The sequence below is a fragment of the Haematobia irritans genome, chromosome 5 (genome assembly GCF_050003625.1).
Source record: "Haematobia irritans isolate KBUSLIRL chromosome 5, ASM5000362v1, whole genome shotgun sequence".
Classification (NCBI taxonomy): domain Eukaryota; kingdom Metazoa; phylum Arthropoda; class Insecta; order Diptera; family Muscidae; genus Haematobia; species Haematobia irritans.
The window spans coordinates 38,962,025-38,974,649 of NC_134401.1; the positions used below are offsets into that span (position 1 = coordinate 38,962,025).

The 12,625-nt window shown below is 21.8% G+C and overlaps 1 protein-coding gene across 9 annotated transcripts in view; it reads left to right on the forward strand.

Annotated features, from left to right (window-relative positions):
* sm (heterogeneous nuclear ribonucleoprotein L) overlaps nt 1-12,625 on the forward strand; it is a 444,373-nt gene that overhangs the window by 176,868 nt on the left and 254,880 nt on the right. The gene's annotated exons all lie outside the window — the stretch shown is intronic.

Here is a 12,625-nt window from a genome sequence, read left to right on the forward strand (position 1 = left end):
AATTTTATTTCTATAGATAATTTTGCCCAAATTTTACTTCTTTAGAAAATTTTATCACAATTTCTATAGAAAATGTTGTCAAAATTTTATTTCTTTAAAATTTTGACAAAATTTTCTATAGAATTAAAATTTTGACAAAATTTTCGATAGAAATAAAATTTTTACAAAATTTGCTATAGAAATAAAATGTTGACAAAATTTTCTAAAGATATACAATTTTGACAAAATTTTCTAAAGATATAAAATTTTAACAAAATTTTCTAAAGAAATAAAATTTTCACAAAATTTTCTATATAAATAACATTTTGGCAAAATTTTCCATAGAAATAAAATTTGGACAAAATTTTATAAAGAAATAAAATATTGACAAAATTGTCTAAAGAAATAAAATTTCGACAACATTTTCTATAGAAATAAAATTTTGACAACATTTTTTATATAAATAAAATGTGGACAAAATTTTCTATAGAAATAAAATGTAAAATTTTCTATAAAAATAAAATTTTGACAAAATTTTCTATATAATTTTTTTTTTTTGAGCGTGCTTCCGCTTTTTCTCATTCGTTTTGCAATTGTTGGAAAAAAACCAACAATAACAAAACAAAACGAATGAGAAAAAGCACGTTCTAAATAGACCCAGCCAACTGCACTCAAATCGATGATTTGACGGTGGCAAAGGAAAAGAGAGATGTTTGTACGAATTTATTTCGGCATAAGCCGGCTATCAATGTAAACCCTTTTTTCGGAAGGTTCAAGTGTGGTTCACTTTTGGGTTTAGTGAACTGCCTGAATTTATTCTGATAATTGGTTGATAGTTTTGCTTCAAGTAGAGGATGCTGATGAGGAATGTGGTAATTCCGAAACGTGTGTCCAACCAACCACTTTGCAGTCTATAGGGCTTTGCCCAAATAAATTTGACAAACATTCTTTTCCTCTGTTGGTTAAGCTACACTTGCAGTTTAGTCAATGCATGGTTTCAAGCTGAAATCAAAAACAACAGCAATAAAAAATTTTTGACAAAATATTCTATAGAAATAAAATTTTGACAAAGTTTACTATAGAAATAAAATTTTGACAAAATTTTCTATAGAAACACAATTTTGACAAAATTTTCTATAGAAATAAAATGTTGACAAAATGTTTTGCAGTAATAAAATGTTGACATAATTTTCTATAGAAATAAAATTTTGACCAAAAATTTGCTATAGAAATAAAATTTTGACAAAATTTTCTAAAGAAATAAAATTTTAACAAAATTTTCTATAGATATAAAATTTTAACAAAATTTCCTTTAGAAATAAAATATTGACTCAATTTTCTATAGAAATAAAATTTTGACTCAAGTTTCTAAAGAAATAAAATTTTGACAAAATTTTCTGAAGAAATAAAATTTTGAAAAAATTTTCTATAGAAATAAAATTTTGTGAAAACTTTCTATAGAAATAATATTGTGAAAATTTTCTATAGAAATAAAATTTTAATAAAATTTTCTAAAGAAATAAAATTTTAACAAAATTTTCTAAAGAAATAAAGTTTTGACAAAATATTCTATAGAAATAAAATTTTGAAACAATTTTCAATAGAAATAAAATTTGACTAAAAGTTTCTATAGAAATAAAATGTTGACTATATTTTCTATAGAAATAAAATTTTGTGAAAATTTTCTATAGAAATAATATTTTGTGAAAATTTTGTATAGAAATAAAATTTTGACCAAATTTTCTATAGAAATAAAATTTTGACCAAATTTTCTATAGAAATAAAATTTTGACAAAATTTTCTAAAGAAATAAAATTTTAACAAAATTTTCTATAGAAATAAAATTTTAGCAAAATTGTCGTTAGAAATAAAATTTTGATAAAATTTTCTAAAGAAATAAAATTTTGACAAAATTTTCTATAGAAATACAATTTTGACAAAATTTTCTATAGAAATAAAATTTTGATAAAATTTTTGATAGAAATAAAAATTTGACAAAATTTTCAATAAATTTGGCATTGTTAACAATTTAATTTTTCGTGTTTCATACAATCAAAGTTCATTGTGAATAAGTTCTCTCTTCGAAGAGAAATCATTATTTTTTCTATGGTAATAAAACTAAGACATCCTTTCTTTCCCTTGGATTTTTATATTCAGCCATTAGAGTTGCTCAAAAAAAATTTTCATAATTAGTATGAGGCCTTTACTTCAATCAGCCCTTGATTAAAGAAATTTACTAAATATCCACCATAACAAATGGCGTTGTTAGAAAACGTTTACTCTTTTCTTCAAAGGGACTCTAAATTTCCCATTAAGCAACTGAGACATATGAAAAGAAAATGAGTACTTTAGCTCTAATTTCTTTAACATGAAGAGATACGTTTTGTGTAGGAGATGGAGAAAAATGAAGACGAATAAAATTTGCATAATTTAAAAATTAACGAGTATTACTATGCTAATTATATTCTAGCTAATGAGTCTATATTTAGCTAAGAATGAGAAATGATAGGAATGGGTGGAGGGATCTACTAGATACAAAAAAATCAAATCTGAAAATTTGTCTATGGAAGGGCTACTACAGAAAAATTTAAAAATTGGACCAGTAAATTCCGAAACTGTATCAAGTGTGATTAAAACGGAGGACAGGCCAAAAATCGTCTTTCGAACAGATAGATAGCAAACGAACTGCCAGAAAAATAACCACAAGATGGTGCACAGATACATGCATGGACAGACGGAAAGACAATGGATTAAACGAACGGACAACTAGATAAAGAGAAAGATAAAAAGAGTGGACGGACAGATGGTCCGACAACTATACAGACACCAAGACAGTTGGACAGACAACAGGTTTCCTTGTGGATCGATAACCGGACGGGCAGATGGCAATGCAGAGATACATATGGATCATAGACGAAAGGGCAGACATAAAAGGAAAGAATAAAGAATTAAAATTATTTTTAAATATCAATATTAAATATTTCCTAAAGTATCTTTTAGAAAACATTATATACAATATTTTTTAGAAAATATTATCTAAAATATTTTTAAGAAAATATCTAAACATTTTTTTTAGAAAAAAAATTTTGTTTTACATTTTTTGCCACAATACTCTTCATAGCGTTAAGTCCCTTCTCTAAAATCGGCTATCTATTTTGCTACTAGCTCATCTTCTTCTTCATTTTGTACCACCTACATTTACTTCTACTTCAATTACATTCGGTTTTGAATACATGAATATAAATCAGTGACAATGCAAACACAAACAAAAGGAATTACCAAATAATGGATGCGGTTATATTTGTGCAAAAGGATGGAAATTTCCAATGTACATAGGGCTGGTTGCTTAACTGACTATGTATACTGACTGACTCATTGACAAACAAGTGAGTTGTCGTTGTCCTGGGCAAATTGGTAACTAAGACGGAAAACGAAACCCAAATAACGAAATCTTTATTCTTCCAGTGACTGGTGTTTAAAGACAAACAAGTTTTTGATTTGACTAAGGTAGAGATAGCAGTTGAGGATGTAGTTCTTGTTTTGGGGAATTTTAATGATGAGATACGAAATTTGTCAAAATTTTATTTCCATAAACAAAATTTGTCAAAATTTTATTTATGTTTAATATTTTGTCAAAATTTTATTTCTATAGAAAATGTTGTCAAAATTTTGTTTTTGTAGAAAATTTTGTCCAAATTTTATTTCTATAGGAAATTTTATCAAAATTTTATTTCTATAGGAAATTTTGTCAAAACTTTATTTGTATAGAAAATTTTGTCAAAATTTTATTTCTATAGGGCATTTTGTAAAAAATTTTATTTCTATAGAAAATTTTTGTCAAAATTTTATTTCTACGGAAAATTTTGTCAAAATTTTATTTCTATAGAAAATTTTGTCAAAATTTTATTTCTATAGAAAATTTAGTCAAAATTTTATTTCTATTGAAAATTTTGTTAAAAATTTATTCCTATAGGAAATTTTGTCAAAATTTTATTTCTATAGAAAATTTTGTGAAAATTTAATTTCTATAGAAAATTTTGTCAAAATTTTATTTCTATAGAAAATTTTATCACAATTTTATTTCTATAGAAAATTTTGTGAAAATTTAATTTTTATAGAAAATTTTGTCAAAATTTTATTTCTATAGAAAATTTTGTCAAAATATTATTTCTATAGAAAATTTTGTAAAAATTGTATTTCTATAGAAAATTTGTTCAAAATTTTATTTCTATAGAAAATTTTTTCAATTTTTTATTTATATAGGAAAGATTGTTAAAATTTTAATTCTATAGAAAATTTTGTCCAAATTTTATTTCTATAGAAAATTTTGTCAACATTTTATTTCTATAGAAAATTTTATCAAAATTTTATTTCTATAGAAAATTTTGTGAAAATTTAATTTCTATAGAAAATTTTGTGAAAATTTTATTTCTATAGAAAATTTTGTGAAAATTTTACTTCTATAGAAAATTTTGTCAAAAATTTTATTTCTATAGAAAATTTTATCAAAATTTTATTTCTATAGAAAATTTTGTGAAAATTTAATCTCTATAGAAAGTTTTGTCAAAATTTTATTTCTATAGAAAATTTTGTCAAAATATTATTTCTATAGAAAATTTTGTAAAAACTGTATATCTATAGAAAATTTTTTAAAAATTTTATTTATATAGGAAAAATTGTTAAAATTTTAATTCTATAGAAAATTTTGTCCAAATTTTATTTCTATAGAAAATTTGGTCAAAATTTTATTTCTATAGAAAATTTTGTCCAAATTTTATTTCTATAGAAAATTTTGTCAAAATTTTATTTCTATAAAAAATTTATTTCTATAGAAATTTTGTCAAAATTTAATTTCTATAGAAATTTCTATAGAAATTTTGTCAAAATTTAATTTCTATAGAAATTTTTTTCAAAATTTTATTTCTATTAAAAATTTTTTCAAAAATTTTATGTCTATCGAAAATTTTGTCAAAATTTTATTTTTATAGAAAATTTTCTTAATATTTTATTTTTATAGAAAATTTTGTCAAAATGTTATTTCAATAGAAATTTTTTTCAAAAATGTATATTTCTATAGAAAATTTTGTCAAAATTTTATTTCTATAGAAAATTTTGTTAAAATTTTATTTCTGTTTAATGATTTGTCAAATTTTTATTTCTATAGAAAATTTTTGTCAAAATGTTATTTCTATAGGAAATTTTATCAAAATTTTATTTCTATAGAACATGTCAAAATTTTATTTCTATAGAAAATGTTGTCAAAATTTTATTTTTATAGAAAATTTAGTCAAAATTATATTTCTATATAAAATTTTGTCAACATTTTATTTCCATAAAAAAATTGTCAAAATTTTATTTCCATAGAAAATTTTGTCAATTTTTTATTTCCGTTTAATATTTTGTCAAAATTTTATTTCTAGAAAATTTTGTTAACATTTTTATTCTATAGAAAATTTTTGTCAAAGTTTTGTTTCTATAGAAAATTTTTTCAAAATTTTATTTCTATAGAAAATTTTTGTCAAAGTTTTATTTCTACAGAAAATTTGTTCAAAATTTTATTTCTATAGAAAATTTTGTCAAAATTTTATTTCTATTGAAAATTTTGTCAAAAATTTATTTCTATAGAATATCTTGTGAAAATTTTATTTCTATAGAAAATTTTGTCAAAATTTTATTTCTAAAAAAATGTTATCAATTTTTTTTTATGGAAAATGTTGTCAAAATTTTATTTTATGATTTTTGTTATATTTTTGTTTTTTTTTTTGGAAGGATTTCTAGTTTTGGGACTTTTTACTTGTATGAATCTCTTTCTAAATCCTCCCTAAAGTTAAATGTTCTGTTTTTGCTTTTAGCAAAAAGCAAAAATGTTTAAATCACAGGCTATGCAAATATCACAAAAACTCCCAAAAGCCCCAGAGCTGTTTTTCTTCTCCATACAGTTCTGTTCTGTTGCTGAAAGAAATACAAATTTTCCTTTGTTTGGTTAACGCCATAAGGCATAAAGTGAAAAAATCCGATCTTTGGCCAAACCAATACAATTGTCGAACAAATTACTCTGGCAAAATGGTATTAACCAATGGGAACATGAGAGAAAACATGAAAAGGATTAAAAAAGAAAAGATATAAAAGCGAACAAAATTTATGCTCATTTTAAATATCAGAGTTTATAGTCTGTTGGTTTAGTTTTAAATGAGGCAAAATACCATTTGTTTCAATTTTTCAAGAGGGTGTGAAGCGACTTCTCATGAGAATACAAAGAAGTTGTGATCAAAAAAAATGGGTGATGACTTTTTAAAAAATATTTCCGATTGTTTCACACATTTTTGTAAGTGAAAATTGTAAAATTTCGCTTCCGGCAAAAGAAACTGATTTTGTGAGTGTATGATGTACAAAAATTACAAAGTATATACATCCGAAAAAATATTGTTATTTGTGGGTCTGGACCCAGTAATCCTTCATATTCGTAGAAGTATTATTGTGTATTATCCTCATAAATCGCAACTGGCGAAACATTTCTCACAAAAACATTTTGTCAAAATTTTGTTTCTGAAGAAAATTTTGTCAAAATTTTATTTCTATAGGAAATTTTGTTAAAATTTTATTTCTATAGGAAATTTTGTCAAAATTTTATTTCTTTAGAAAATTTTGTCAAAATTTTGTTTCTACTGATAATTTTGTCAAAATTTTATATCTTGAGAAAATTTTGTCAAAATTTTGTTTCTATAGGAAATTTTTGTTAAAATTTTATTTCTATAGGAAATTTTGTCAAAATGTTATTTTTTAAATTTTGTTAAAATTTTATTTCTATAAAAAAAATTGTTAAAATTTTATTTCTATAGAAAATTTTTGTTAAAATTTTATTTCCATGGTAAATTTTGTTAAAATTTTATTTCTGTAGAAAATCTTGTCAAAATTTTATTTCTATAGAGAATTTTGTTAAATTTTTTTCTATATAAAATTTTATCATAATTTTATTTCTAAAGAAAATTTTGTCACAATTTTATTTCTATAGAAAATTTTGTCAAAATTTTATTTCTATAGAAAATTTTGTCAAAATTTTATTTCTATAGAAAATTTTGTCAAAATTTTATTTTTGTCAAATTTTTATTTCCATGAAAAATGTTGCCAAAATTTTATTACGGTAGAAAATTTTGTTAAAATTTTATTTCAATAAAAATTTTTTTCAAAATTTTATTTCTATAGAAAATTTTGTCAAAATTTTATTTCTATAGAAAATGTTGTCAAAATTTTATTTCTATACAAAATGTCAAAATTTTATTACAGAAGAAAATTTTGTTAAAATTTTATTTCAATAAAATTTTTTTTCAAAATTTTATTTCTATTGAAAATTTTGTCTAAATTTTATTTCTATAGAAAATTTTGTCAAAATTTTATTTCTATAGAAAATGTTGTCAACATTTTATTACAGTAAACAATTTTGTTAAAATTTTATTTCAATAAAAAAATTTTTCAAAATTTTATTTGTATAGAAATTTTTTGCAAAATTTTATTTCTATAGAAAATTTTGTCTAAATTTTATTTCTATAGAAAATTTTTGCACAATTTTATTTCTATAGAAAATTTTGTCAAAGTTTTACTTCTATAGAAAATTTTGTCAAAATTTTATTTCTATAGGAAATTTTGTCAAAATGTTATTTTCATGGAAAATGTCAAAATTTTATTACAGTAGAAAACTTTGTTAAAATTTTATTTCTATAAAAAATTTTGTTAAAATTTTATTTCTATAGAAAATTTTTGTTAAAATTTTATTTCCATGGTAAATTTTGTTAAAATTTTATTTCTATAGAAAATTTTTGTTATAATTTTATTTCCATGGTAAATTTTGTTAAAATTTTATTTCTGTAGAAAATCTTGTCAAAATTTTATTTCTATAGAGAATTTTGTTAAAATTTTATTTCTATAAAAATTTTGTCAAATTTTTATTTCTATAGAAAATTTAGTCAAAATTTTATTTCTATAGAAAGTTTTGCCATAATTTTATTTCTATAGAGAATTTTGTTAAAATTTTGTTTCTATATAAAATTTTGTCATAATTTTATTTCTAAAGAAAATTTTGTCAAAATTTTATTTCTATAGAAAATTTTGTCAAAATTTTATTTCTATAAAAAATTTTGTTAAAATTTTATTTCTATAGAAAATTTTTGTTAAAATTTTATTTCCATGGTAAATTTTGTTAAGATTTTATTTCTGTAGAAAATCTTGTCAAAATTTTATTTCTATAGAGAATTTTGTTAAAATTTTATTTCTATAAAAATTTTGTCAAATTTTTATTTCTATAGAAAATTTAGTCAAAATTTTATTTCTATAGAAAGTTTTGCCATAATTTTATTTCTATAGAGAATTTTGTTAAAATTTTGTTTCTATATAAAATTTTGTCATAATTTTATTTCTAAAGAAAATTTTGTCAAAATTTTATTTCTATAGAAAATTTTGTCAAAATTTTATTTCTATAAAAAATTTTGTTAAAATTTTATTTCTATAGAAAATTTTTGTTAAAATTTTATTTCCATGGTAAATTTTGTTAAGATTTTATTTCTATAGAAAATTTTGTCATAATTTTATTTCTATGGAAAATTTTGCAAAATTTTATTTCTAAAGGAAATTTTGACAAAATTTTATTTCCATGGAAAATGTTGTCAAAATTTTATTTCTATAGGAAATTTTGTCAAAATGTTATTTTCATGGAAAATGTCAAAATTTTATTACAGTAGAAAACTTTGTTAAAATTTTATTTCTATAAAAAATTTTGTTAAAATTTTATTTCTATAGAAAATTTTTGTTAAAATTTTATTTCCATGGTAAATTTTGTTAAAATTTTATTTCTATAGAAAATTTTTGTTATAATTTTATTTCCATGGTAAATTTTGTTAAAATTTTATTTCTGTAGAAAATCTTGTCAAAATTTTATTTCTATAGAGAATTTTGTTAAAATTTTATTTCTATAAAAATTTTGTCAAATTTTTATTTCTATAGAAAATTTAGTCAAAATTTTATTTCTATAGAAAGTTTTGCCATAATTTTATTTCTATAGAGAATTTTGTTAAAATTTTGTTTCTATATAAAATTTTGTCATAATTTTATTTCTAAAGAAAATTTTGTCAAAATTTTATTTCTATAGAAAATTTTGTCAAAATTTTATTTCTATAAAAAATTTTGTTAAAATTTTATTTCTATAGAAAATTTTTGTTAAAATTTTATTTCCATGGTAAATTTTGTTAAGATTTTATTTCTATAGAAAATTTTGTCATAATTTTATTTCTATGGAAAATTTTGCAAAATTTTATTTCTAAAGGAAATTTTGACAAAATTTTATTTCCATGGAAAATGTTGTCAACATTTTATTTCTATAGAAAATTTTGTCCAAATTTTATTTCCATGAAAAATGTTGTCAAAATTTTATTACGGTAGAAAATTTTGCTAAAATTTTATTTCAATAAATTTTTTTTTCAAAATTTTGTTTCTACAGAAAATTTTGTCAAAATTTTAATTCTATAGAAATTTTTGTCAATTTTTTTTTCTATAGAGAATTTTGTTAAAGTTTTATTTGTATATAAAATTTTGCTAACATTTTATTCTATAGAAAATTTTGTCAAAATTGTATTTCCATGAAAAATGTCAAAATTTTATTACAGTAGAAAATTTTGTTAAAAATCTATTTCAACAAAAATTTTTTTCAAAATTTTATTTCTATAGAAAATTTTGTCAAAATTTTAATTCTATAGGAAATTTTGTCAAAATTTTATTTCTATAGAGAATTTTGTTAAAGTTTTATTTGCATATAAAATTTTGTTAAAATTTTATTTCTATAGGAAATTTTGTCAAAATTTTATTTCTATAGGAAATTTTGTCAAAAAGTTATTTCTATACAAAATGTTGTCAAAATTTTATTTCAATGTCAAATTTTGTCATAATTTTATTTCTATAGAAAATTTCGTCATAATTTAATATGTATAGAAAATTTTGTCAAAATTTTATTTCTATACAAAATTTTGTCAAAATTTTATTTCTATAGGAAATTTTGTCACAATTTTATTTCAATAGAAAATTTTGTCAACATTTTATTTCTATAGAAAATTTTGTCAAAATTTTATTTCTACAGAAAATTTTGTCAAAATGTTATTTTCATGGAAAATATTGTCAAAATTGTAATACAGTAGAAAATTTTTTTAAAATTTTATTTCTATAGAAAAAAATTTTATTTCTATAGAGAATTTTGTTAAAGTTTTAGTTGCATATAAAATTTTGTTAAAATTTTATTTCTATAGAAAATTTTGTCTAAATTTTATTTCTATAGAAAATTTTGTCTAAATTTTATTTCTATAGAAAATTTTGTCTAAATTTTATTTCTATAAAAAAAATTTGTCTAAATTTTATTTCTATAGAAAATTTTTGCAAAATTTTATTTCTATGGAAAATTTTGTCAAAATTTTAGTTCCATAGAAAATTTTGTCAAAATTTTATTTCTATAGAAAATTTTGTCAAAATGTTATTTTCATGGAAAATGTTGTCAAAATTTTATTACAGTAGAAAATTTTGTTAAAAATTTATGCCTATAAAAAATTTTGGTAAAATTTTATTTCTATAGAAAATTTTGTCAAAATTTTATTTCCATGGTAAATTTTGTTAAAATTTTATTTCTGTAGAAAATCTTGTAAAAATTTTATTTCTATAGAAAATGTTAGTTAGAATTTTATTTCTATTGAAAATTTTGTCTTAATTTTATTTCTATAGAAAATTTTGTCAAAATTTTATTTCTATAGAAAATTTTGTCAAAATTTTATTTTTATATAAAATTTTGTTAAAATTGTATTTCTATAGAATTTTTTTTAAATTTTTATTTTTTTTATAAATTCCCTCCTAATTTATCCCCTTTTGTATAAATATGCGTATTCAAAAAATTTGCTCTAATTGAACTACATACTCTGCAAAACCAATTAGTGGTATATTATCGATTATTCTCCATCCTTTTGTGTTATCCTGTACACAATGCAAAAAATCCCATTCATATCGAATAGTTTCATGCCTATTCAACAATACATCATTGATTGCTAATTTGATTGTTTTTTTTTGTGATATTGCTTCCCAATCAAAAAATGTGTAGGCGATTCAAAACACAAAACTTGAGAGTTTTTGTTATAGCCTATTTCGTTACCATATTCCAATAAACCACAAGTCCTAATTTACACTTAGCCTAGCCTAAGTGTAATTTATGTTATCTACGTCAAAAAAAAAAAGAGAAGGCAAAGCAAAAATTGCAGCAATTGTTTCAAGGGAAAATTGCTGGAAAAACTCGTTGGGTTTAGTGGTCTATTAGCTATTGAAATTGCAGACTTTGCATTACAGTATTCCTTCTCAATTTTGTGAATGTAATTCACAAATTGAATTGTTTTTTTTTCTCATAAACACTGAAAAGATTCGTATCATATGAGTGCTGGGGAAAAGGCAGTTTAATTGAAAATGAATTGGCAAAACTAGCAAGAGACCAATGGGATATTGACTTAAAGAATCCGACATAGCCTCCCGCGCAGCATTGGAAGAGTGGGCTCTGAATACTAACTTGAACAGCCGTTATTTGCGGTTATTGTAACAACTTACCCAGAATTGTTGACGATATTGAGGATCAGTAGAGTTTATCCAAAGTGCCAATGTATGCAATATCTCGTTAGGAGCATATCTAGCTGTGTCATTGATTCGCTAATACGAAATTTTAATATTATCCTTAATTATTTTCTTGTGCCCATATTTAAAAAAATCTTCAATAATTTCTCTTTTTCTATTTCTTTGCAGGTAAGTACCACCTCAAGATATGGATATCCTCTATAAAATCCAATTTTTGAAAGGTAAAATAGTTATAAAAAGTCTATGAAAATTCAGGATTTGTGTTAAGATTAGACACAGACGGAGGGACGAATAGACATGCGGAAATCATTAAATAACAAAAAAAATATCAGTGGAATGAGTAGGTCAGTACCCCCACAGAAGATACTATTGTAGGTCCATAAATGACAAGACAGACGGACAGACAGATATATGCACAAACGAATAACATTGAATTATCCCCATTCCATATAAAAATAGAATCACAATCTGTCCGTCCATCCGACTTTGTTTGTTTGTGTCTTCATCTGTCCGTCTATCCGATCTTACGATAAATGGTTCTCATTCTATATGTCCGACTGTCCATCTATTTTACTACCTCGTGTCTGTCTGTCCGTCCGTATTTCTATAGTCGATTAGTCTGAATTTCCTCACGTATAGTCATACATCTGTCTGTTTTACCAATACGGTTGCCTGTCTGTCTTTCTTTCTATTAGTCTCTTTATTTAGCAGGCTTTTTGTCCTTCCATCTCAGATGTATTCACTGACGGATAGCAGAATTATTCTCGTTCCATTTATTAACAAAAGCACAATCTGTCTGTTCATCCGCGTTTTTTCATCAGTACGCCCGTCTGCCTATCGTTTTTTTTTTGACTGTCCATTTGTGTACCCTTTTATCATATTTTTTATTCCCTCATTTGTCCGGTAGTTTTTCTATTAGTCGCTTCATCTGAATGTCCTCTCGGGCAACCATCCATCTGTCTTTCTGTCCGTGTATTTTGTCCTTATGGTTGTCCGTCCAACTTTC